Raw genomic sequence first — 25,038 nt, 5'->3', positions numbered from 1 at the left:
TAAACGCTATGAGTGTCTTTTGCGCAACCACGTCATTCCAGCTCTCCAACAGCGTGGTTGTGTGGATGAGATCATTTTAACGCAAGATGGCGCACCTCCGCACACTGAAAATGCAGTTAAGCAGCTGCTGAAGCGCCATTTCGGAAATGCTAGAATTATCAGCCGCCATTTCCCTACAGGCTGGCCGTCCCGATCACCTGATATCAATCCGCGTGCCTTCTGGATGTGTGGGTATCTGAAAGATGCTGTGTCCAGTGCTTAATGCTCTCAAAAAGTTTCGGAACATATTTCCACAGGACTTGAAACGCCAGCTCGTGCAAGCACTCGTTCTACCGAACCTCCACTATTGTGATGTGATTCAACAAGGCACGAGTAGTGAAAACAAAAGACGGCTAGAGCTAACCATGAATGCCTGTGTGCGTTACACCTGCAACATTCACCGATATGATCATGTTAGTGCTTCATACTCCGAGCTAAAGTGGCTGCGGCCGGACAAATTGCGTGACTACCACACTCTATGTCTACTTCACAGACTCCTCGTCGCGCAAGCACCCCAGTACCTTGCTTCAGAGATTAAAAACCTGTCATGCCATCATAATCGAAACACGAGGTCACTCTTATTTGGTATCCTAACTGTGCCCACTCACAAAACAAAAAACTTTTGCAAACTCCTTCTCAGTTGCCGCTGTCCGCCTTTGGAACAAACTGCCCCTTACCTTGCGCAAAATTCAATCTCCTGCTGCTTTTAAGAAGAAGTTGAAGCGTTCCCTACTATCATCCTCATAAAGTTCTCCACAAAATTAATGTACCAGGCCAATCCTCTCATCTGTCAAATAGCAAAGCTAGCGTCTCCTATCTTGCTCCTGAGATGCCTTCCCCTTCATCTATCTCTATTAGCCAGGCAATCTTCTTTTCCTTTATATTTCCTTAATTATGTTTCATCATGTCTATTCTTCTCCTCCCTTCACCATGAGTCTCCCTCATAACCCCTGCTGCCAGCACTCCTATCTAAAATTTGTCTCTTCAATAATGTCTAATTATAACAGTACTTATGATCTACGAATATAAACTCTATATGTATGTATTTTTCCAGGTGTGCCTTTCTAATTGTTTATTTCACTTTTTGTACTAGATGTAGTTTAACATGCCTACTAAAACGTATGAATGTAAAATAAGAAGAATGCCTGGTTAGATGTAAGAGAGGGCCTGATGGCCCTAATCTTGCCAGGTTAAATAAATAAATAAATAAATAATCGATTTGATTTTGGTTGATGCTTTTATGCGGTTTTTGGCCTCAGAACAATTAAAAACCGATGTGAGTGATGCTTTTTATGCGGTTTTTGGCTTCAGGACAGTTAAAAACCGGTGTTTCCCATCTGATGTGATATGGCCTAGGTGTGGTGGATAGGCTTACGTAACTAACAGTATCACAACTGTAAATCCATACACATTAAGTAGTGCAGTTTGTTTAACGTCAAATATACACCTTAGGCGTTGTTGTATGATTCATTTGTAATTTGTAGTCGACTACTATTAAATTATGATGCTTACAGCGCCATCTATTGCTATATTTTGTAACTATTTATTTTTCTTTTGTCGTGCGTTTTCCCCCTTCTCCGATAAGATTCCGTTGCAATTTGACGTCATTCTGACCAGTGGTGTTATTTCTACAGCGGTTTGAAAGTTTAATTATAATCACCTAGAGCATTAGCTAAAGAACTGAAGTAAACAGGTCAAGAATGTTTCGAGATTTTTGCTCACAACGTCCATCCAAACATTTATTAGAGTGACCTGTAAGAGTCTGTAGCAAATTTGTCAAGCACTTTTGTCGAAATTTGTGGCAACAATGTTCCCACTTGATATATTACGTTTAGATTTTTGTATCATAGTGAGTCTTACAAGACGAACATCCCTTTTATTTCGTGAACTGTTACACATATCGAAACGCGGTTTTCGACAGACGTTAGAGCGTCGAGGGGTACGTATGTTTTTGTTTGGTTAATGTTTTTAGCGCTGATATCAACGGAGATATTGAAGCAAGTACGTTTTTTTAAAATGAAAACGTATACTTTTAATAACTGCATTCGAATGCTCTTGAGAAAACAGTTACAATGATATAGCGTTTGTTAATGTTGACGTTGAAACCAGTCGTAAAAAAAAATTCGAGAAATGTCCTACAATATGAGAGCACGGTGGCCGGAAACGGCATTTGCGATGCAAACAATGCCGAGCAGGCGTCTCGGAACCAGGCTGTGTAGTCGTGTACCGTTACGTATGTCTGCGCTACGACAATAAAGCTGGACTTCCCCTCGAACCAACTTACACTATGGATGCAGGTTTACCTACGAATGTTGTATATGAAAATATGACATAAGCTAGAATCTAGAGTATCAAAAAAGGCTTAGGAAAACTATTTCACATTTGTGTATCCTCCCAGATTTAAGTGAGCTGGAACAGAGAAATCAACTGTTCAGTCTTCAAAAATAAAGAAGTCTCATGCCCCACAGAAAGCAACTACTGTATTAAATATCTTACTTCGTGGTTCTTAGAGGTAAGATATATGCTGCCGGACGCAAGTCTGTGCCTACACTGCTCTAAATTGTATCATATGGGACCATTCGTTGAACTAAACATTTTATTAAAAATACTTTGGTTATGACCTGTACACCGCAAAATAAATATTCTTCTTAACGGAATGTTGTTTCATGCTGACCGTAAGCGCGTAATAATAGTGTTACCAGCTACGTGCAATACACGCTGTCGACTTATTTGACAGCGCAGTGCAGTTTCGTACATACGTAAATACACAGGTTACTAACAATGATGTGGTAATCACCCGAATCACATGACATAAAATTTGTCTTCAATAAAATAGCTTTATTCTTTATTTAAGCATGCGTTCGAACTGTTGACCATGGACTGAGAGGCACATTTGCAGTCGCCGTTCGAAAGAACAATGAACAAATGTAATTACAGTGGATGATATGGTAGAGCATGCACTGGAGATTCGACGACACATATCGTCTGACGTAGTTGGGGCTTCGCCGTAGATTGCGGGTTTGAGGCTCCCCAAAGAAAGAAATCGTCAAATCGGGGGACCTTGCCGGCCATTTGGAAGCAGAATTTCAATCTGTCCAACGTCCAGGAAAGTTACCATGCAGTATTTGCCTTGCAACACAGGACGAGTGCGCTGCAAAACCGTCGCGTTGCAGCCACATGCATTTGCGAATATCTAATAGTACTTCTTCTAGAGGAACCGGCAGCAATTCGTCAGAAAGTCCATTTAGAACGCCTGAGATGAAGTAAGGTTCCACAAAGTAATTTTCTATCATGCCATACAATACGGTTACGCTCCACGGTCGTTGATGTTGCACCTGAAGAAGCCAGTGTGGATTTTCCGCTCTCCAGCAGTGCATATGATGCGAATTCAATTAGCATGTTTAGTTAACGTTGCTTCAACGTTATAGAGCACACGCTGGAAAAACCTAGAGTCGTCTCTCAGTTGCTGATGGGTAAACCGACAAAATTCTGTAAGATGTTCGAAATCATGGTCGTCAAGTGCCTGATGCAGTAACAGATGATAGGGACAAAATTCTGTCGCTGACACTTGTCTGCCTGATCCCACATTCCTTGGCAGTATGTCTCGCATCACTGCGGATTCATTAGCACCGTAGCCAGAACAGCTTCTTCGATTTCTTTATCAGTTGTAGTCTTCTTTCTTCTTCTGTCTGCACTAGCGTCTTAATAATTTGTGCAACTGCCTGTACTGTCAGACATTGGCAATCCGGACAGATAGCCCCATTCCGCTGCACTGTTTTTAAGGTATTTCTTTCACATTCGCTACATAAAAGTTGTATGTCCAAATTATCCTCATTGGTGTAGATGTCTGCACGCAAAGAATGTTCGAGCAGAAATGAGCGGGTTGCAGTGCAGACAATTAACTAGGCAAATGTTTTAACGTTCTGACACAGCGTAGTACGAGAGCTCTGGTTAGCGGTGTTTGCACCACTATTGCCAATTCCGCCCGCCTAGCTCTCAAATTCTAGGACATTACTCGAATCTTTCTACGGCAGGTTACAACGGCAATATTAACAATCACTATATCACTTTAATTGTCTTCTCAAGAGCTTTCGAATGCAGTTAAAAAGTACACGGTTTCATTTTAAAAAAGTACTTTCTTCAATATTTCCTTTGATACCAGCGCTAGAAACATTAACCATATATACATACGCGTCCCTCGACGTTCTAACATTTTCCGAAAATTGCGTTTCGATATATGTAACAGTTTACGAAATAACAGAGGTGATACGTCTTGTGTGACAACCTGTATATGTTAAAATATTTAGCCTGTGTCAGTCTCGATGTTTATTAGAGTATCGTGTAAATATCTGAAGTAAATTGGTCAAGAACTTTTCGAGATTTTTAGTAACAACGTTGCCACTTTATCACTTTATACATCTACGTCTACATTTATACTCCGCAAGCCACCCAACGGTGTGTGGCGGAGGACACTTTACGTTCCACTGTCATTACCTCCCTTTCCTGTTCCAGTCGCGTATGGTTCGCGGGAAGAACGACTGCCGGAAAGCCTCCGTGCGCGCTCTAATCTCTCTAATTTTACATTCGTGATCTCCTCAGGAGGTATAAGTAGGGGGAAGCAATATATTCGATAACTCATCCAAAAACACACCCTCTCGAAACCTGGACAGCAAGCTACACCGCGATGCAGAGCGCCTCTCTTGCAGAGACTGCCACTTGAGTTTGTTAAACATCTCCGTAAAGCTATCACGTTTACCAAATAACCCTGTGACGAAACACGTCGCTCTTCTTTGGATCTTCTCTATCTCCTCTGTCAACCCGACCTGGTACGGATCCCACACTGATGAGTAATACTCAAGCATAGGTCGAACGAGTGTTCCGTAAGCCACCTCATTTGTTGATGGACTACATTTTCTAAGGACTCTCCCAATGAATCTCAACCTGGCACCCGCCTTACCAACAATTACTTTTATATGATCATTCCACTTCAAATCGTTCCGCACGTGTAATCCCAGATATTTTACAGAAGTAACTGTTACCAGTGTTTGTTCCGCTATCATATAATCATACAATAAAGGATCCTTCTTTCTATGTATTCGCAACACATTACATTTGTCTATGTTAAGGGTCAGTTGCCACTCCCTGCACCAAGTGCCTATCCGCTGCAGACCTTCCTGCATTTCGCTACAATTTTCTAATGCTGCAACTTCTCTGTATACTACAGCATCATCCGCGAAAAGCCGCATGGAACTTCCGACACTATCTACTATGTCATTTATATACATTGTGAAAAGCAATGGTCCCATAAAAAAAATTAAAAAAAGACGCACCGCGAAAGTGTTGTTCTTATAAAACAGAAATCGGTAAATGTGATGTACATGTACAAACCATGTCGCCAGCCCGGTGGATGAGATGATGAGGAAGACAACACAACATGATGACGAGGATGAGGATAACACAACACCCAGTACTTGCGCGGAGAAAAATCCCCGACCCAGTGGGGAATCGAACCCGGGCCCCTTTGCGCGGCATTCCAACGCGCTGAGCACTTTTTGCATTTGTTCGAAGCGGACGTCCCGTGACACCCGTTCAAGTTCACTGTTGATCCTTTTACTCCGTTTTTTTTTTTTTTTTTTATTACAGAGGGCAGCTAACCCTCTGACCGAACACGCTGAGCTACCGTGCCGGCAGCACTTAGCTATTGGGGCGGACGCCATCTATGCCTCCCATGCAAGCATTTATTCGGTTTGATACTGACTGATAGAGATGTTGGATGACCTTCTGTGGGCTATATTGTCAAATTCTGTCCAATTGGCTCGTAAAATCGCCAAAATCCTGGACTTGGTTGGAGGGCCCTGCCCATAATGCTCCAAACTTTCTCAACTGGGGAGTAATCCAGCGTCCCTGCCGGCCAAGATACTGTTTGGCAATCATGAAGACGAGAAGTAGGAAGTCTCACCTTGTGCGGGAGGGCATTATGTTACTGAAATGTAAGCCCAGGATGTCTTACCAGTAATGGCAACGAAACAGGGTGCAGAATATGGTTCAGGCACCACTGCGATATAATGGTGCCGCGGGTAACAGCCAAAGAGAGCCTGCTATGAAATGAAATGGAACGCACACCGTCACTCCTGGTTCTCGAGCTGTATGACAGGCGACATTTAGGCTGGTATCCCACCCTGTCCGATATGTCTCTATACACGCCTTCGCTGGTCATCGGGACTCAGCTCGAAGCGGGACTCACCACTGAAGACGATTCTTTTCCATTCAATGAGATTCCAGGCCGAAGCCGTGTCTGAAAACGCCCCAGACAATGGTAGGATACCAGTGTCATACGGCCCGGCAACTAGGAGTGAGACACTGGGGTGCGGTTTCATTTCATAGAACGACCTCTTTGCTTGTCATCGGCGTCACCCTTACAGTATAGCGGTACGTCGATGATATACTACGCACCGTTTTGTTGCTCTTCGCGGCAAGCCATCTTTGGCTTGCATTTTCGAAAGATAATGCCCGCCCGCACACAGCAAGGTTTTCTGCTGCTTGTCTTCACGATTGCCAAATCATACCTTGGCCAATAAGTTTTATTTTATCCATACTGGATGACAGGTCGTGGTTGTGAATGTCAATGTTAAAAAAATATATCGGCTCAACCAGTGTAAAACACTAAGATTGACGCGTTTCGGAAGTCAAGCTTCCATCATCAGAATAATAAAAAGTAAAAGAACCTGTTACAACTCGCTAAAATGGAACATGCACAAGGCGCGATGAAATTGATGATAAAATTAAAACATCGTGGCTACTTCCCTTGTTGCAGCCGTGTCTTCCAAGGTGCAATTTTGACGACTACGTGGAGATGCACCTTGGAAGGCAGGCAGCAACAAGGGAAGTAGCCACGATGTTTTAATTTTATTATCAATTTTATCGTGCCTTGTGCATGTTCCATTTTAGCGAGTTTTAACAGGTTCTTTTACTTTTTATTATTCTGATGATGGAAGCTTGACTTCTGAAACGCGTCAATCTTAGTGTTTTACACTATAAACAAGTGGTTGAGCCGCTATATTTTTTAACATTGGCCGATAAGGTCGCCCAATCTCTCCCCAGTTAAGAATGTGTGGAGCATTATGGGCAGGGCCCCGCAACCAGCTTGTGATTTTGGCGAATTTTTGAGTCAATTGGACGGAATTTGGCATTATAGTCCTCAGGAGAATATACAACAACTCTAACAAACAATGCCAAGCCGAATAACTGCTTACATAGGGGCAGAGATGTACCATCGCATTATTGACTTGCTCAGTTTGCGAAGCTCTTTCTCTTCAATAAATTTCATCCAATTTTCCTGAAAGTATAATCATTTGTTTGTCTGTACATGTACATCACATCTACAAATTTCCGTTCCATTCGAATAATTTCCTCGTGGTGCGTCGTTATATTTTTCTTAGAGTGTATGTTACATATGTTATAAGATGAACATCAACAAAAGCAAAACAAGGATAATGGAATGTAGTCTAATTAAGTCGGGTGATGCTGAGGGAATTAGATTAGGAAATGAGGCACTTAAAGTAGTAAAGGAGTTTTGCTATTTGGGGAGCAAAATAACTGATGATGGTCGAAGTAGAGAGGATATAAAATGTAGGCTGGCAATGGCAAGGAAAGCGTTTCTGAAGAAGAGAAATTTGTTAACATCCAGTATTGATTTAAGTGTCAGGAAGTCATTTCTGAAAGTATTCGTATGGAGTGTAGCCATGTATGGAAGTGAAACATGGACGATAAATAGTTTGGACAAGAAGAGAATAGAAGCTTTCGAAATGTGGTGCTACAGAAGAATGCTGAAGATTAGATGGGTAGATCACATAACTAATGAGGAAGTATTGAATAGGATTGGGGAGAAAAGAAGTTTGTGGCACAACTTGACCAGAAGAAGGGATCGGTTGGTAGGACATGTTCTGAGGCATCAAGGGATCACCAATTTAGTATTGGAGGGCAGCGTGGAGGGTAAAAATCGTAGAGGGAGACCAAGAGATGAATACACTAAGTAGATTCAGAAGGATGTAGGTTGCAGTAGGTACTGGGAGATGAAAAAGCTTGCACAGGATAGAGTAGCATGGAGAGCTGCATCAAACCAGTCTCAGGACTGAAGACCACAACAACAACAACATGTTACATATATTGCCTATTTTTATATGACACATATTAAAAGTATGCGTAGCCTTGGTCCGTCGTTATGTTCATTAGCACTCCGTCAACAGGCCACAAGTGGCCCATCGAGACCATCCGACCGCCGTGTCATCCTTAGCTGACAATGCGGATAGGAGGGGCGTGTGATCAGCACACCGCTCTCCCGGTCGTTATGATGGTTTTCTGCGACCGGAGTCGCTACTATTCGGTCGATTATCTCCTCAATAGGCATCACGAGGCTGAGTGCACCCCGAAAAATGGCAACAGCGCATGGCGGCCCGGATGGTCACCCATCCAAGAGCCTGCCACACGCGACAGCTCTTAATTTCGGTGATCTCACGGGAAGCGGTGTATCCACTGCGGCAAGGCCGTTGCCTACGTTCATTACAGTATCGTGTAAAAGTTTGAAGTAACTCGGTCAAGTACTTTTCGAGATTCTAGGTAACAGCTTTAAACAACGACTTGTCTTTACATTGTAGTATAGATTAGAATGACGAAAAAAAAAAAAATAGAACACGAAAATTTAGTCGAACGATTAATTTAAACACACACACACACACACACACACACACACACACACACACACACACACACACACACACACAATATGAACATTTTCATCTTTCTTTCTGGCACTTTTGTGGTTGCATCTATTACGGTGCTATTCAAACTAATAGCCACTCAGGAAGATGGATTGGAGCCTGTGACTTAACGCTATTCTTTACGAGGTAGCGTAACTGACTCCACATCAAGGAAATCGACATTTAACGAATGTCTTTGCCTGTACTATATTTGTTTATTAATAACAGAGGAGAAATCATTTGTAAATTGTGAAACTTATATTGGTCCCAGCATATCGCATGTTAAATTCAGTTACGGAAAGGTAGCGAGGTAACGTTTTCGATAACAGCCGGTATTTTGAAAGAAGACCCCGTCATTTTCAAAGCACAAATGAGACGAGAGACCGATGTGCACGGGTAGCCGAGGCTGCGCTAACCAGAAAGCCAAAACACGACGCAAGTAGAAACACAACACAAGTTGTAAACCACCAACGCCCCCACACTAACGACGTCAGACGTTATCGATAGTGCAAAATTAGTCGATAACAGATGCATAAGTAGAATCAACTCCGACCCTCTCTTGGTTGAAGCGGATTTTAAGCAACAATTTCCACCTCCACTTAGAAGGTCACTTGCTAATTTAATCTCAGCAGCTTCCTCTATCACGCTACCCCAGTAGCTGGAAGTGCGTGCACGAATTTCTGTGTCATTATGTTCCATCGAATGACTGATGCCGAGGCAAAGCTGTGCAGTCTTAAATTTACCTGGCTTTTGTTGCGTTTATGCCGCTTATAAATTCCACGAGAAATGTATGCTGTCCGATGTTAAGATAAAAGACCAGGAACGGTTAAATAAACTTGTCGTTTTAACGAAGTTTTCACTAGTCGTAGTACTTTAAGGGGGGTAGGACGTCAAACGGGCTGACTTGGAGCAGGAGATGCATCACAGGACATTTTAATTTCCAGTGTCTATACTTTTGCAAATAAATTCATAAAACTTTGTCAGCATCACCAGGAAGGATTCAGGATTCACACTCATTGCAGTGGAAGTTCGAAAACATAACAAAATAAAAAATTTTACGCGTGAAATTTCACGATTTTTTTCACTTACTAATGGCTGCATTTGTTGGTATAGGTACACTTTCCTTCATAAGTTAGAGAGATTCTTCGATGAATTTTGCGCATCATATATACCATACTCACAGGTCTATGAAACTCTAGAATTTATTTAATTTGTGAAAAAACGAATGAACTGATATATGTTTAGGAAAAACACAAATTTTATAGTTAATTACCTCAATTTTTACCACAGTTTTTAATAGATTTCGAAAATTCTAGAATTTCATACACCTTTAAGTATGGCCTGTATGCTGTGCACAATTCATCGAAGAATCTGTCTTACTCATGTAGAAAAGTGTACCTATAGCAACAAATACTGCACTAGTAAGTGAAAAAAATGATGAAATTTCACATGTAAAAAAATTATTTCGTTATTTTTTCGAACTTCCACTGCTATGAGTGTGAATTCTGAATCCTTCCTGGTCATGCTGACAAAGTTTTATGAGTTTTTTTTGTAAAAGTATAGACAGTGGAAATTAAAATGTCCTGTGGTGCCTCTCCTGCTCCAAGTCGGTCCGTTAGACGACCTACCCCCCTTAATGAAGCTCCTCGCGTATATTTGTGGGATTTCTGTCTTCACATGTCTAAGATGCAAAGTTTCGATGACCAACATTATACGATACTTATCACTTGTATTTTCAGGAGTACTTCCACACACATATAAAAAACTAAAAGAATTATTATCTCGTTTTTCCAAACCTAGATACAAATGGGTTACAACTAATAAACAATTGCAATAAATAAGACAAAAAAAAATATAAGCGACACAGCCATGCCGTTTTGTGAGATATTAATGGACAGGGTTAAGGGGAATATTAATATGGAAACGGTTAGAAACGCAGCGGCATAACACTGATTGCAAAAGAAAATATTTTTTAAGAAGCTCACATGGAGGGAGTAGATAGGCGGCCTTCCGATGGATTCGCGGTAGTACTGCTGTGTGCGGCTTGTGCGACGCGTAGCCAGCGACTGAGCGCGGAGCGCGGCGACGCCAGCTTTTGTAGCCAGCCGCTCTCTCCGCGCCGCGCCACTTGCAGCTCGCAGTTTGTAATCTTCTGCTGTCGAGTCCAGTGCTCCACATTTAGGTCTTCCGTACTACCCTAAGTGGCTTAGGGCGAATGCCAGGATGGTTCGTTAGAAAGAGCACGGCCAATTTTCTTCCCTAATTCCTCCCTGCGCACGGTCTATAAAGGGAGCAGAAATCCGGCGCCAATCATCAATCGCTGATCGGTGCAGTACAGCGTGCGATGATTCACGTAGGTTTTGTTTGTGTGTGTCCGTCGGTTACCTATACACTGGTGTGCAATAATTAAGGATGAAACGCAATTTGGAAATTTGTGGTAAGTTTTTATGGGATCAAACTGCTGATGTCATTGACTGTGCGGCTGGTCCCGGCGGAGGTTCGAGTCCTCCCTCGGGCTCGGGTGTTTGTGTTTGTCCTTAGGATAATTTAGGTTAAGTAGTGTGTAAGCTTAGGGACTGATGACCTAAGCAGTTAAGTCCCATAAGATTTCACACCCATTTTTTTTTTTTTGCTGATGTCATTGGTCCCTAGGCTCACACACTACTTAATCTAACTTAAACTAACTTACGCTAGGGACAACACACACACCCATGCCCGAGAGAGGACTCGAACCTATGACACGAGGAGCCACGCGAACCGTGGCAAGGCGCCCAGACCGAGCGGCAAGACGAAAGTAACTTTGTCATCACGTGTCACTGCAAAATAACATTGCTCATCGAAACTTCGACCATACAAAGAACTGATAGAGTATACTACAGGAGGTAACTGATAGAAATATGCGAAGAGACAAACAGGAATGACATCTTCATTAAGAGGCAATAATTGTACTGAAGTCACGACTCATGTCCTGGACTTTACAAAACGCGGTTCAAGGTTCTTAATAAGTATTTACACTACTGGCCATTAAAATTGCTACACCAACAAGAAATGCAGATGATAAACGGGTATTCATTGGACAAATGTACTATACAAAAACTGACATGTCATTACATTTTCACGCAGTTTGGATGCATAGATCCTGAGAAATCAGTACCCAGAACAACCACCTCTGGCCGTAATGACTGCCTTGATACGCCTGGGCATTGCGTCAAACAGAGCTTGGCTGGTGTGTACAGCTACAGATGCCCATGCAGCTTCAACACGATATCACAGTTCATCAAGAGTAGTGACTGGCGTATTGTGACGAGCCAGTTGCTCGGCCGCCATTGACCAGACGTTTTCAATTGGTGAGACATCTGGAGAATGTGCTGGCCAGGGCAGCAGTCGAAAATTTTCTGTGCCCAGAAAGGTTCGTACAGGACCTGCAAAATGCGGTCGTGCATTATCCTGCTGAAATGTAGGGTTTCGCGGGGATCGAACGAAGGGTAGAGCCATGGGTCGTAACATATCTGGAATGTAACGTCCACTGTTCAATGTGCCGTCAATGCGAACAAGAGGTGACCGAGACGTGCAACCAATGGCAGTATGGCATGACGAATACATGCTTGCAATGTGCGTTCACCGCGATGTCGTCAGACACGAATGCGACCATGATGATGCAGTAAACAAAACTTGGATTCATCCGAAAAACTGACGTTTTGTGATTCGTGCTCCCAGGTTTGTCGTTGAGTGTACCATCGCAGGCGCTCCTGTCTGTGATGCAGCGTCAAGGGTAACCGCAGCCATGGTCTCCGAGCTGATAGTCCATGCTGCTGCAAACGTCGTCCAACTGTTCGTGCAGATGGTTGTTGTCTTGCAAACGTCCCCATCTGATGACTCAGGGATCGAGACGTGTCTGCACGATCCTTTACAGCCATGCGAATAAGATGCCTGTCATCTCGACTGCTAGTGATACGAGGCCGTTGGGATCCAGCACGGCCTTCCTTATTACCCTCCTGAACCCACCGATTCCATATTCTGCTAACAGTCATTGGATCTCGAACAACGCCAGCAGCAATGTCGTGATACGATAAACCGCTATCGCGATAGGCTACAACCGACCTTTATCATAGTCGGAAATGTGATGGTACGCATTTCTCCTCCTTACAGGAGGCATCACAATAACGTTTCACCAGGGAGCGCCAGTCAGCTGCTGTTTGTGTATGAGAAATCGGATGGAAACTTTCCTCATGTCAGCAAGTTGTAGGTGTCGCCACCGAAGCCAACCTTGTGTGAATGCTCTGAAAAGATAATCGTTTGCATATCACAGCTTCGTCTTCGTGTCGGTTAAATTTCGCGTCTGTAGCACGTCATATTCGTGGTGTAGCAATTTTAATGGCCAGTAGTGTAGTTACCACGGATGGCAATGCATGAACTGTAACGTACTCTCATTTTGGCCACTAGGTTGGTAAGGCATTCTTGTGGTAGAACGTTCCATTCCTCCGTAGCGCGGTGGACTGTTGCTGTGTGGCCCTTGGTGCATAATGGCTTACTGCAGTACATCTCCCCAACGCATTCTACAAGGTCGTCCATTGATAGTGACCGGACAAAATATCTCACGAAATAAGCATAAAAAAACAAAATTACAAAGAACGAAACTCGTCTAGCGTGAAAGGGAAACCAGATGGCGCTATATCAAAAGGATATCAACTGCTTTTTTTAAGATAGGAACCCCCATTTTTAATACATAATCGCCTAATACGTAAAGAAATATGTATGTTTTAGTCGGACCACTTTTTTCGCTTTGTGATAGATAACGCTGTAATACTCACAAACGTATAAGTACGTGCTATCACGTAACATTCCGCCAGTGCGGACGGTATTTGCTTCGTGATAAAATGGACCGTTTACCAATTGCGGAAAGGGTCGATATCGTGTTGATGTATGGCTATTGTGATCAAAATGCCCAACGGGCGTGTGCAATGTATGCTGCTCGGTATCCTGGACGACATCATCCAAGTGTCCGGACCGTTCGCCGGATAGTTACGTTATTTAAGGAAACAGGAAGTATTCAGCCGCATGTGAAACGTCAATCACGACCTGCAACAAATGATGATGCCCAAGTAGGTGTTTTAGCTGCTGTCGCGGCTAATCCGCACATCAGTAGCAGACAAATTGCGCGAGAATCGGGAATCTCAAAAACGTCGGTGTTGAGAATGCTACATCAACATCGATTGCCCCCGTACCATATTTCTATGCACCAGGAATTGCATGGCGACGGCTTTGAACGTCGTGTACAGTTCTGCCACTGGACGGGACGATGACAGATGTTTTGCACGCGTTCTATTTAGCGACGAAGCGTCATTCACCAACAGCGGTAACGTAAACCGGCATAATATGCACTATTGGGCAACGGAATAATCACGGTGGCTGCGACAAGTGGAACATCAGCGACCTTGGTGGGTTAATGCATTGTGCGGCATTATGGGAGGAAGGATAATTGGCCACCATTTTATCGATGGCAATCTAAATGGCGGGTCGTCGAAGCACCATACCATGGCCCACACGTTCACCGGATCTGACGTCCCAGGATTTCTTTCTGTGGGGAAAGTTGAAGGTTACTTGCTATCGTGATCCACCGATAACGCGCTGTAAGGTGTCAGGCAAATCCAACACCTTCCATGAAAACCCTGACATGATCAGCAAATCCAGTAGTATGTCAGATAGCTCCGAATAAATCGTGACATTAAATTAACCAAAGTAATACGAGTAACGAGTGAGAGACTAAAACAAGAATGCCTAAATGCATGTCATACCTTCCCACCGCGAGACAGACGCAGTTCCGAGGGGAGAAACGAGAACAGAAGCCGAGAGCAGAACCGTGTTAAGCTGGAAGGCCCTACGATAAGGGACGGACACCCACGTCGCCAGCTAACCGCTAGGACCACCCCAGTCGCAAGTTTTAGCGTGAGACTTTTTCGCGTCTCTGTTACGTCAGGACCACCCCCCAGCCCATTTTAAAAGATAGAGCCCTCCAGAAGAACAGTATAGATCTTACGATAACACTAAAAGGACCATACCAGCTGCAAGTTTTAGCGTGAGACTTTTTCGCGTCTCTGTTACGTTGCAAACTTTAAAAACATTGCCCCACCACGAAAAGTATAACGTTTCTCATTGGATAGACAGAATTTTTGTAGGCGGAGCTTAAGGTTAACATTGAGACCCAGATTGGTCAGATGAAAACACAGCCAGATAGTTTTTTTTAAACCAACTTCGGTAAATTGTAGTAAGGAAAAGTTAGGAGACGGCGAGGTGAGCGGAGCTGTGCTGCCCGCCGACCCCTGACGAACACCGACAAGGTAATGAACGCACGCGATGCTGCATAACAGCGCATAAATCTTCACTCAGAACTGCAGAAGTCTCATCTGTTACACCCCCTTTTTGCGTAATACTAGTGTCGATCGTCAATTAAAGCTCATGGTGTTCACATTTGCCACTTGAAGTAAAAATCTGAAACGCGATGATTTTTCTGTTATATAGTTATTGAGAAGCCACATCAGCCACTGTAATTTACGACAAGTTAGATAAGTAATTAAAGATAATTGAGGGTCACTGTAGACCATTTTGATAGTTTTATCTTTTGTGAAACTTAATTTAAACCTAGATTATAGATGTGATATGGCATAGGTCATCCTTCGATCCATTGTAGAACTTGGAAACCCATTCAGGGAATATTCGTTCACATTTTTGTTGAACGCAGTTGGTTTTTATCATCCTGTATTAAAAAATTTCCTTTTATCAGTAGTGCAATTTATAAACAATGTTTTGTGAGTAGAATAAAATTTCCAATGGTAAACTTAACTGCTTTTTCGACGTTATTTTACCAGCTAACTAAAAACAGGAAAGCCTTGAACCCCTTCCACTAAATTTAGTTAGTATTAAGATTCTTTTACAGGGAGTGCAGTGGAGCTGACGCTGAGATCATTAAGTATTTGGTTATATCATCGCTAGTCTCACTGAACTCTTCTGAACTCTACATGTCATGTGTGGTCTGACGTCTCCTTACCAGCAACAGGTCCCAGGTTCAAACTAGTCAATTCCCTAAAAACCACGCTCAGAGCGTCGTTGCGCGAAAGTGTTATGGAGACACGATATAGAACAACAGACACCACGCAGAATGTTAGAGAATGGCAACCCTGCCAGGATGGTAAAATACCGTGATTGAAGGTCGACCACATGCCTAACTAGGTCAGAAAAATATCCTGTTGAAAAATTTTCGTAATAAAAAAAATTTTTTTGAACATTATAAATAGTCGAAAACAGTAGCTGCAGCGATAGATAGTAAGAAAGTATTCAATAAAAGTGAGACATTCTGGCAGAGACAATAGCATAATTAAGTTATGAATTTTAATATTGTTAGAATTAAGTTTTCTCTCCAATGCAAGCGCACAGGTGGCTGATACATCGTTGACAAGTTGGTTCTGACCCAACAAGTAAGTGAATTGATTGTCAAGTCGTGTATGCAAAAAGTTTATGAAACGCGTGAGATCGTATGAGCGCATGTTGACTCGAAGTAGAGCGGTGAATTGCTTTTAAAACAGAAAATAAGAGACTCGGAAAGATTAGCAATGGCAGATTGAGACCTTGACCGAATTGAGGTAGAGACCCAACATGAAGATGGACAGAGAATAGAGGACAGTACAACAGACGATGCAGTATCGCGAGAAATAGGACATATAACGCACCATAACGAGGATAATGTACGTCAAGGCATAGGAAACGTAAGTCAACATCCGACAGAGGAGCAGGAAAGTAGAGAGACAGTCGATGAGGATTCTAACTTGCGTCTTGAATACGTAGAACCCATAGTACAAGTAATCAGAGCTCCCTCACCACAGAGTACAAGGAATGCGAGCAGAAACGTGTCACAGCACAGTTCAATGCAATCGGTTGCGAACCAACACTTGGGCGAAAACACAGAGCGTAGGACGTCGGAAGAAAACGCAATAGGACCCACCAATCTGGCAGAATTATTACAACAAATTACGGAAACCATGACAAGACAAAATAAAGACATTGCGAAAAAAATTCAGTTACACCTAAGTCATATTGAAGACGAGGCAAAAGAATCTCGAGAAGTAATAGGAAACTTAATAACATGTCACAGTCAATTGAGAACAGACATTGACAAGGTACAAGCGGAGACAAATGCGTGAGATTAAAGAACAAAGCAAAAAAATTCAGTTACACCTAAGTCACACTGAAGACGAGGCAAAAGAATCTCGAGAAGTAATAGGAAACTTAATAGCAGGTCACAATCAATTGAGAACAGACATTGACAAGGTACAAGCGGACGTACAAACATTGCGTAATGACATTCAGGACGAGATCAAAACATTACGTAACAACACCCAGGGAGAAATCAAGAAACTAAAGAAACAGATAAACGAAATTACTAGACACGCAGCAGGTACAGCGTGCGAAGTTGTTGAAAACTGTGTTACACAAACGTATCACAAAAGCAGCGCTGAAAAGATATGATAACCGCATAGTCAAAATAGAAGCGCAAATGAAGCGACAATTTCAGAAATTGCGAACAGAGTTGTTGCAAACCATTGAAGAGCGTAGTGAACAGGATCGAACAAGCACAGAGTCTGCAACCACATCCGTATCTGTAACAGCACCGGATAAACAAGTAATTAACGAAGATATTACGCATTTGCGATTACAGTCACAGGCGGGAAGTAACATACGTGAAATCAGACAGCCTGCACAGCAACAAACACGTTTCGAAATTCTTGATGAACAAACGGCACCACAAACACATGCGGAACCACAAATGTACGTCTCAAGACAGTTTGGATCGTGCAATGAAGCAGCAAGGTTAGCCAGACAAGATACCGAACCAATACCTGACAATGGAAAGCCAGGTCGCGAAGAGTACAGTGCAATGCATTCAGCTACACGTTCACAACCGATGGAAGAAAATTATTGCGTACCACTCCAACGATACTACGCAAGGGTAGGCGAAATTTACAGTGGACAATATCCAATGAATCTACCACAACCGGAAGGAACGACGGGAGAAATGATCAGAAACAAAAGTGGCGAAGAATCGCGAATTTCATATGGAACTATGACGAAGTACGACAACGATCATTTCCTCACAGTCAGAAAATTTCAACACTTTCGAGAAGGAAACTCATTACATTCACGAACTTTTGTCGACCAATTCCGATTAGGATTACCAGAACACTGGACGCTAGCACACAAATTAGACTTTATATATGCACACATGTCAGGAACAGTCGCAGAAACCATGCAGAATGTTGCAGCGACATGCTGATCGTACGAAGATTTCAGAGAGAAGTTTCTCTCACGATATTGGTCCAGCGAAGCATAGAACAGGGTGACGTACGAATTATTACAGAACCCATATTTTGAAAATTCAGGAGAGAAGAGTCCCGTGAAATTTTTCGAATTAATGGCAAAGAAAAATCAATGCTTAGATGTACCATACAGTGACGGAGAGTTGATTAAATTATGCGCGATGAAGCTACCATTGAAATACAAGCAATCATTAGTAGGTCGCGGAGGCAATGACGTCGAAGCATTTAAAGGTGTTCTAAGGAAACTGGAGTTCATATTTTCGGAAGATGACACAAGAAAAAGACGAAGCGCACGTGAAAACGAAAGCAAAAAGCAGTGGAATCCACAAGACACAGTACGAAGAAACAATAATTACGAACCACGTGATAACTTCGCACCAAGAAACGACAATAGATTTCAACAAAGAACCGGTTATGGATTTAGAAGAGAATGTGGCAATAACTATAATTCACCCAGGAACGGCAACAACTATTACAGAGGGAATAACGACAACCGGAACGGGTACTGGAGAACCAGTAGACCGACAATTATCAACAAAGAAACCACTATCAACAAGCTGAACGAGAAAAGAGAATACAGATAGAAGCGTCGTTGCGCGAAAGTGGTAGGGAGACACGATATAGAACAACAGACACCACGCAGAATGTTAGAGCCTGACAACATGCGTCAGTGCATTGTCAATGCATGTGCGAACATTACGGAAGGCGAACTACTCGCTGTTGAGAGGAATGTCGTTACACGTATTGCCAAATGCATTGAGGTTGACGGACAACATTTTGAGCATTTATTGCATTAATGTGGTATTTACAGGTAATCACGCTGTAACAGCATGCGTTCTCAGAAATGATAAGTTCACAAAGGTACATGTATCACATTGGAACAACCGAAATAACATGTTCAAACGTACCTACGTTCCGTATTTTAATTTTAAAAACCTACCTGTTACCAACTTTTCGTCTAAAATTGTGAGCCATATGTTTGTGACTATTACAGCGCCATCTATCACAAAGCGAAAAAATTGGTCCAAGGAAAACGTTCATATTTCTTTACGTACTACACGAATATGTAATAAAAATGGGGGTTCCTATTTTAGAAAACGCAGTTGATATCCGTTTGACCTATGGCAATGCCATCTAGCGGGCCAACCATAGCGGCATCTGGTTTCCCCCTTCAAGGTAGACAAGTTTCGTTCTTTGTAGTTTGTTCGCTTGACGCTTATTTCGTGAGATATTTGGCCCGGTCACGATCAATGGACCAACCTGTATACGTGCTCGATGGGCTAATTTAAGTCCAGGGAATGGCTGTACAGTCCACTAGCCCAATATTCTCTCGTTCCAGAAGCTCCTCCAACAGTGCTCATTCTCACGCATAAAAATTAAGTCAGGGCCGTATTCATCCATGGAAAGGAGCACGCAGAGAAGTACAGTGTAACAATAACGTTGACCGGATGTTACCCTGTTCGGAGATTTGTAGATCAGTACGCCTATGCAACATTATGCCTTACCACACGGTGACACCAGGACCACCAACACGATCATACTCGACAATGTTAGTGAGTGCAATATGTGTTCCCACCTCTTTTCATATGAGGATACGGCCAGAATCACTATCAAGACTGAGTCTGCTCTCAACCGCTAAGAACACGCGACCTCACTTCTCATCGGTCCAGTCCCTGTGCTCTTAGGACCGTTGCAAACGGCGCCCCGACATGGGTGTATCAACGCAACACAACATTGTGGCTGTTGGACAAAGAGACCACCCCCAAGCAGTCGCCGAGCCACTGTGGAGCGTGAGACTGAGTGACTTGTAGTCTTGTCAAGGGTAGTTGCAATTGCGCCCTCTGTGTGACGTAGGTGTCTTCTTGCCTATTGCAGCGGTCATTTCCTGCTGTAATTGCCCATTATCGACCATCTCCTCTCCTTTAGACAGCAGGGCCCGTGGTTCAGAACACTTCCCATGCACCTGAAACAATGCTGTGAGCAATACCAGACCCATGGCCTACACTCGTCATACGTCGTCCTCGTTCCAGTTTCCCGGTGATTCTTTGACGTTTTATCGGGACATCTTCCTCTAGCATTACTTTTCCTCAACAGTAATTGTCGATACCAATATTAGTTTTTGAATTTGGGACAGGTCAATATTATCTCACTTGCTTTTCTGAAAACTTTCATATAATTTTATACTCAGTATGTTATATTTCCAGCTAAAATGTATGAAAACTTGCTATAGTTAAAATTATTTTCTTAAAACATTTCAAGTTACGAACTGTTGGTACACTTAAAATTTCTGTTATGAACTACGCAATACTGTACTGGTTACTATGTTTATTTCTGGATTCATTTATGAGGTAATAGTCGAAAGAAATAATGTGAAAGAAACTACAGGGTGATTCAAAAAGAATACCACAACTTTAAAAATGTGTATATAATGAAAGAAACATAATATAACCTTCTGTTATACATCATTACAAAGAGTATTTAAAAAGGTTTTTTTTCACTCAAAAACAAGTTCAGAGATGTTCAATATGGCCCCCTCCAGACACACTAGCAACATCAACCCGATACTCCAACTCGTTCCACACTCTCTGTAGCATATCAGGCGTAACAGTTTGGATAGCTGCTGTTATTTCTCGTTTCAAATCATCAATGGTGGCTGGGAGAGGTGGCCGAAACACCATATCCTTAACATACCCCCATAAGAAAAAATCGCAGGGGGTAAGATCAGGGCTTCTTGGAAGCCAGTGATGAAGTGCTCTGTCACGGGCTGCCTGGCGGCCGATCCATCGCCTCGGGTAGTTGACGTTCAGGTAGTTACGGACAGATAAGTGCCAATGTGGTGGCGCTCCATCCTGCTGAAATATGAATTGTTGTGCTTCTTGTTCGAGCTGAGGGAACAGCCAAATCTCTAACATCTCCAGAGAGTGTGGAACGAGTTGGAGTATCGGTTTGATATTGCTCGAGTGTCTGGAGGGGGCCATATTGAACATCTCTGAACTTGTTTTTGAGTGAAAAAAAAACCTTTTTAAATACTCTTTGTAATGATGTATAACAGAAGGTTATATTATGTTTCTTTCATTAAGTACACATTTTTAAAGTTGTGGTATTCTTTTTGAATCACCCTGTAATAGAAATCATTTGTTAAGAAAAATTATAAGCCCTTTGGTACATGGTTTTTCCCGCAGAGTTTGAGAGTCGTCAGCATGCCTCTGATGTGATCGGACGTATTTTTGTATTTTGTGGGAACAATGTAATTTCGGCTTAGTTAATGTGAAAAAGCAAAAGACTGTATGATATACTAGATTGTGAGAAAATAGATTTACGTAAAAACAAAAATTCTGCAACAACAATCTTCAAATTTATTTAGATCAATCCAACCGTGAGGACCTAAAATGTGACATTTTCAGCTTCATGGATCAGACCCCTAGATAAGAAGAACTGGAGCCAACTCTACATTGTTTAATGTGAACAATACTTGGAAATAGGAAGGAGGGGTAGATTAAAACGTGTGAAGAAGTCATCCAGATGTGGTCTCTGAGCCATATTGTAAAGAAGAACACGGCCGCAGTGCGCCGTAACTGCTCTTTAATTTTCACACACACACACACACACACACACACACACACAACACACACAGTATTTTCCTTCAACTGCCTCGTGTAACGGGCAAAGTCTGCTTGGCTCTATAGTTACGGTACGATCCAGCGCTGTATCTGCTCGTGGTCTAGCAGTCAATATCGCCGTGTGCGCCGAACGAGCACGTAATTGATTACTCATCCGCTCTTTCGCAATGTCCCAAGTGTTTGGGAGTTTATGACTTCAGTGATGTATGTGGCTTTGCGTGTGTTACATCGTCGTTGTCTAGTCCCGTCCCCCGTTGGTGTATCTGACAGCGGCCTAGTTCGCTCCTACTGTTTCGCATTGTGTTCAAGAGCGTCCCACGGAAAGGTACAGTGAGTTTTTAATTTGTGAAATCTACGAGTAACGGGCAGCCCCAACTACTGAAAATCCACCGAGCGAGGTGGCGCAGTGGTTAGACACTGGACTCGCATTCGGGAGGACGACGGTTCAATCCCGCGTCCGGCCATCCTGATTTAGGTTTTCCGTGATTTCCCTAAATCACTCCAGGCAAATGCCGGGATGGTTCCTCTGAAAGGGCACGGCCGACTTCCTTCCCTAATCCGATGAGACCAATGACCACGCTGTCTGGTCTCCTTCGCCAAAACAACCAACCTACTGAAAATCCAAGACTAGCTAGTTGATAGTTTTCATGTTGCCTCGGATGAAGTACATACCGACCTATTTTGGCAATGAGGTTTATGTGTTCTTTGTGAATTTAATGGATCCCCTTCAGGCAGGCAAGTCCCTATTAAAGCGTCGTTATCAGGTTCCCGCCAGCATACAGACTGTTCGGTCAAGTATAGTTCTCTTTGCGAATGTGAGCGTTAAATACACTAACGTTGGAGAGGTAGAAGATAATTTATCTTATGGAAGTTTTGGTCCAACATGGTGACGTGAGAAGCATTTGCCGTGAGCGCTTGTCAAATCAACACAGACTCCAGTGTTACAGCGGCATACGTTCGGTGGAAACGCAAATCAAAAAGAAAATTCCGTCGCATTTGCAGGTTCGTCGATGTCGCATTCATATTACATACAGTGAACAGATGGGGACGTGTTTTCTGTGCAATGAAAGTGTCCATCTTCGAACCAACTGACCGCAGAGAGGTTTTGTTTTACGGTCTTCCTTGGAACAGCGTAGTAAGATAATGGTTACTGACATTGCTCCTCTGGAAATGAACATGGGTCCACATCTTCCCTTGTTTCTGGTGATCATCCGACAGTTTCCACTATCAGTGTGGGTGATTTTCCGCCGTTGCAAGCAAATCCTACTCCATTCCTGCTACTGCTTGGACGGTAGAGCACGCGATTCGTCATAAGTGGTGTGGCACTCAGGATGTTTATGATTTAGTTGTGCCTTCCCCTGTCCCATCTTGCCCTGACCGTGTTTGTCTGTTACTCTTACAAGTAGTGTGGTACCACATAACCTTGGAAAGCTGGATATAAGGTAGGCAGACTAGCAGTTCTGCTGCTGCGTGGGTGGCTTCTATGGTGGGCTCATACTTCTAAGTTTGGTAACTTGTAAATGTTTTTTGATAAAAATACAATGGATTGTTTATTCAGTTCATCATCATCTCCCTGGCTTTTGAGCAGGCATTGACGTTAACAAACTGTGCAAGTAAGGATATATGATGAGAAATTACATCCACGGTGAGTATAAAACTTCATTCAGATATGACATCGATGAGATTCTTCATGTACAGACGGCAGAATTTGGAATCGGCGGCGATCATGTGCCGTCTGTTCCCAAAGACCAATACACGCCACTTGATACCCGGAATCTCATGCAATTATCGTGTAAACTGAGTTTCATCTTAAACTGCAGTCCCTTCTTCTCTGCACTCATGTTCGATAAACTACCTGACAAGACTCTCTCAGGCTTTTACAAATTCCAAAAAAAAAAAAAAAACATGGTTCAAAAAGCTCTGAGCACTATGGGACTTAACATCTATGGTCATCAGTCCCCTAGAACTTAGAACTACTTAAACCTAACTAACCTAAGGACAGCACACAACACCCAGCCATCACGAGGCAGAGAAAATCCCTGACCCCGCCGCGAATCGAACCCGGGAACCCGGGCGTGGGAAGCGAGAACGCTACCGCACGACCACGAGATGCGGGCTTTACAAATTCGAGCTGCAACTTTTTTTAAACTGTGCTTCTATCATAGAAACTGTTTTTTTTTTCTAAATTACATTGCATACGAGCCAGCTGGCACAGGCAGTGGTAGGCGACGATATGGGCAACCAGGCGACCTTATTACAGAGTATGACAACGATTGCCTTGGGTGCAGGCAGTGGCCAGTTACCACCTTTCGACAGGGGCAGACAGCCGCGTCCTTCAGTTATAATGCTAGCATCTGCAGGGCCCAAAACTTGTGGGTGTTCCATGCTGTCGTGTACAACACACAGCTCAAGTACTTGTCAGATATCATAGTGGGCAGTCTTTACCTCCTTACCACACAGAGACTTGAGATGACTGTACATATTCTGCACAACCGGATGCCACAGTACAATGGTATGTGCATCAAATAGCAGCTGCAAAACGTACATAACAGAGCGAAGTTTCTCGCATTCTCGTCAGTATAAATTTACCATCATATTATCAATAGCCAACAGTCCTGTTAGACTCCACACATTCCATGCAATTGGACTATTGTAGCGTTATGAGACTCTTATCACGTCAAATTCATCAAACAGCAGCCGCAAGGCAAATGTAAATGACAGAAGCTTTTCATGTTGTCAAGACCATGCCGCTATAAGATTTATTATCCACCTATCACTACTGAGAGATCCTCTTTCCTCACAACCTTCTTATAATATTTTACTGGCAGTAATTCATTTTGATATATTCCAAGAATTGTTCCCGTGACAGTATTCAGTCTGAAACGGAGAAAGTAGGAAGTAGATTCCAGCCGAGCCAGCCACAGATGTTATGCCTCACAAAACACGACATAGGCGTCGCGCATTGCGAAGCGACCTCGCCAGTCGACCTGTGGAAATAGCTGACACAGCAGCACCTAAGCGGAAGAAGGCGGAACCATTTCCGCACAAGCAGCCGTGGAAGTGTTTGGTATACATGCCACAAGGCGTAGCAAAGCCCAAACAAGCACATCCCATGAGCGTATACAGCGAGTATTGTACTGAACTATTTTTGTGCTAGCATTGCAGCAGTACCATCACAGGGCTGTAATACACTCCTGGAAATGGAAAAAAGAACACATTGACACCGGTGTGTCAGACCCACCATACTTGCTCCGG

General features: G+C 43.0%; 1 protein-coding gene across 1 annotated transcript in view; it reads right to left on the bottom strand.

Moving 5' to 3' along the window:
* Positions 1–10,850, bottom strand: part of LOC124721887 (organic cation transporter protein-like) — a 483,907-nt gene extending 473,057 nt beyond the window's left edge. The window contains exon 1 of the mRNA XM_047247039.1: positions 10,781–10,850. The gene's annotated coding sequence lies outside the window, so the exon portion shown is untranslated. The remainder of the gene's footprint in view (positions 1–10,780) is intronic.
* Positions 10,851–25,038: the final 14,188 nt, after the last annotated feature.

Source organism: Schistocerca piceifrons, chromosome X (assembly GCF_021461385.2).
Source record: "Schistocerca piceifrons isolate TAMUIC-IGC-003096 chromosome X, iqSchPice1.1, whole genome shotgun sequence".
Lineage (NCBI taxonomy): Eukaryota > Metazoa > Arthropoda > Insecta > Orthoptera > Acrididae > Schistocerca > Schistocerca piceifrons.
This window is presented reverse-complemented; position numbering and strand designations above follow the sequence as displayed.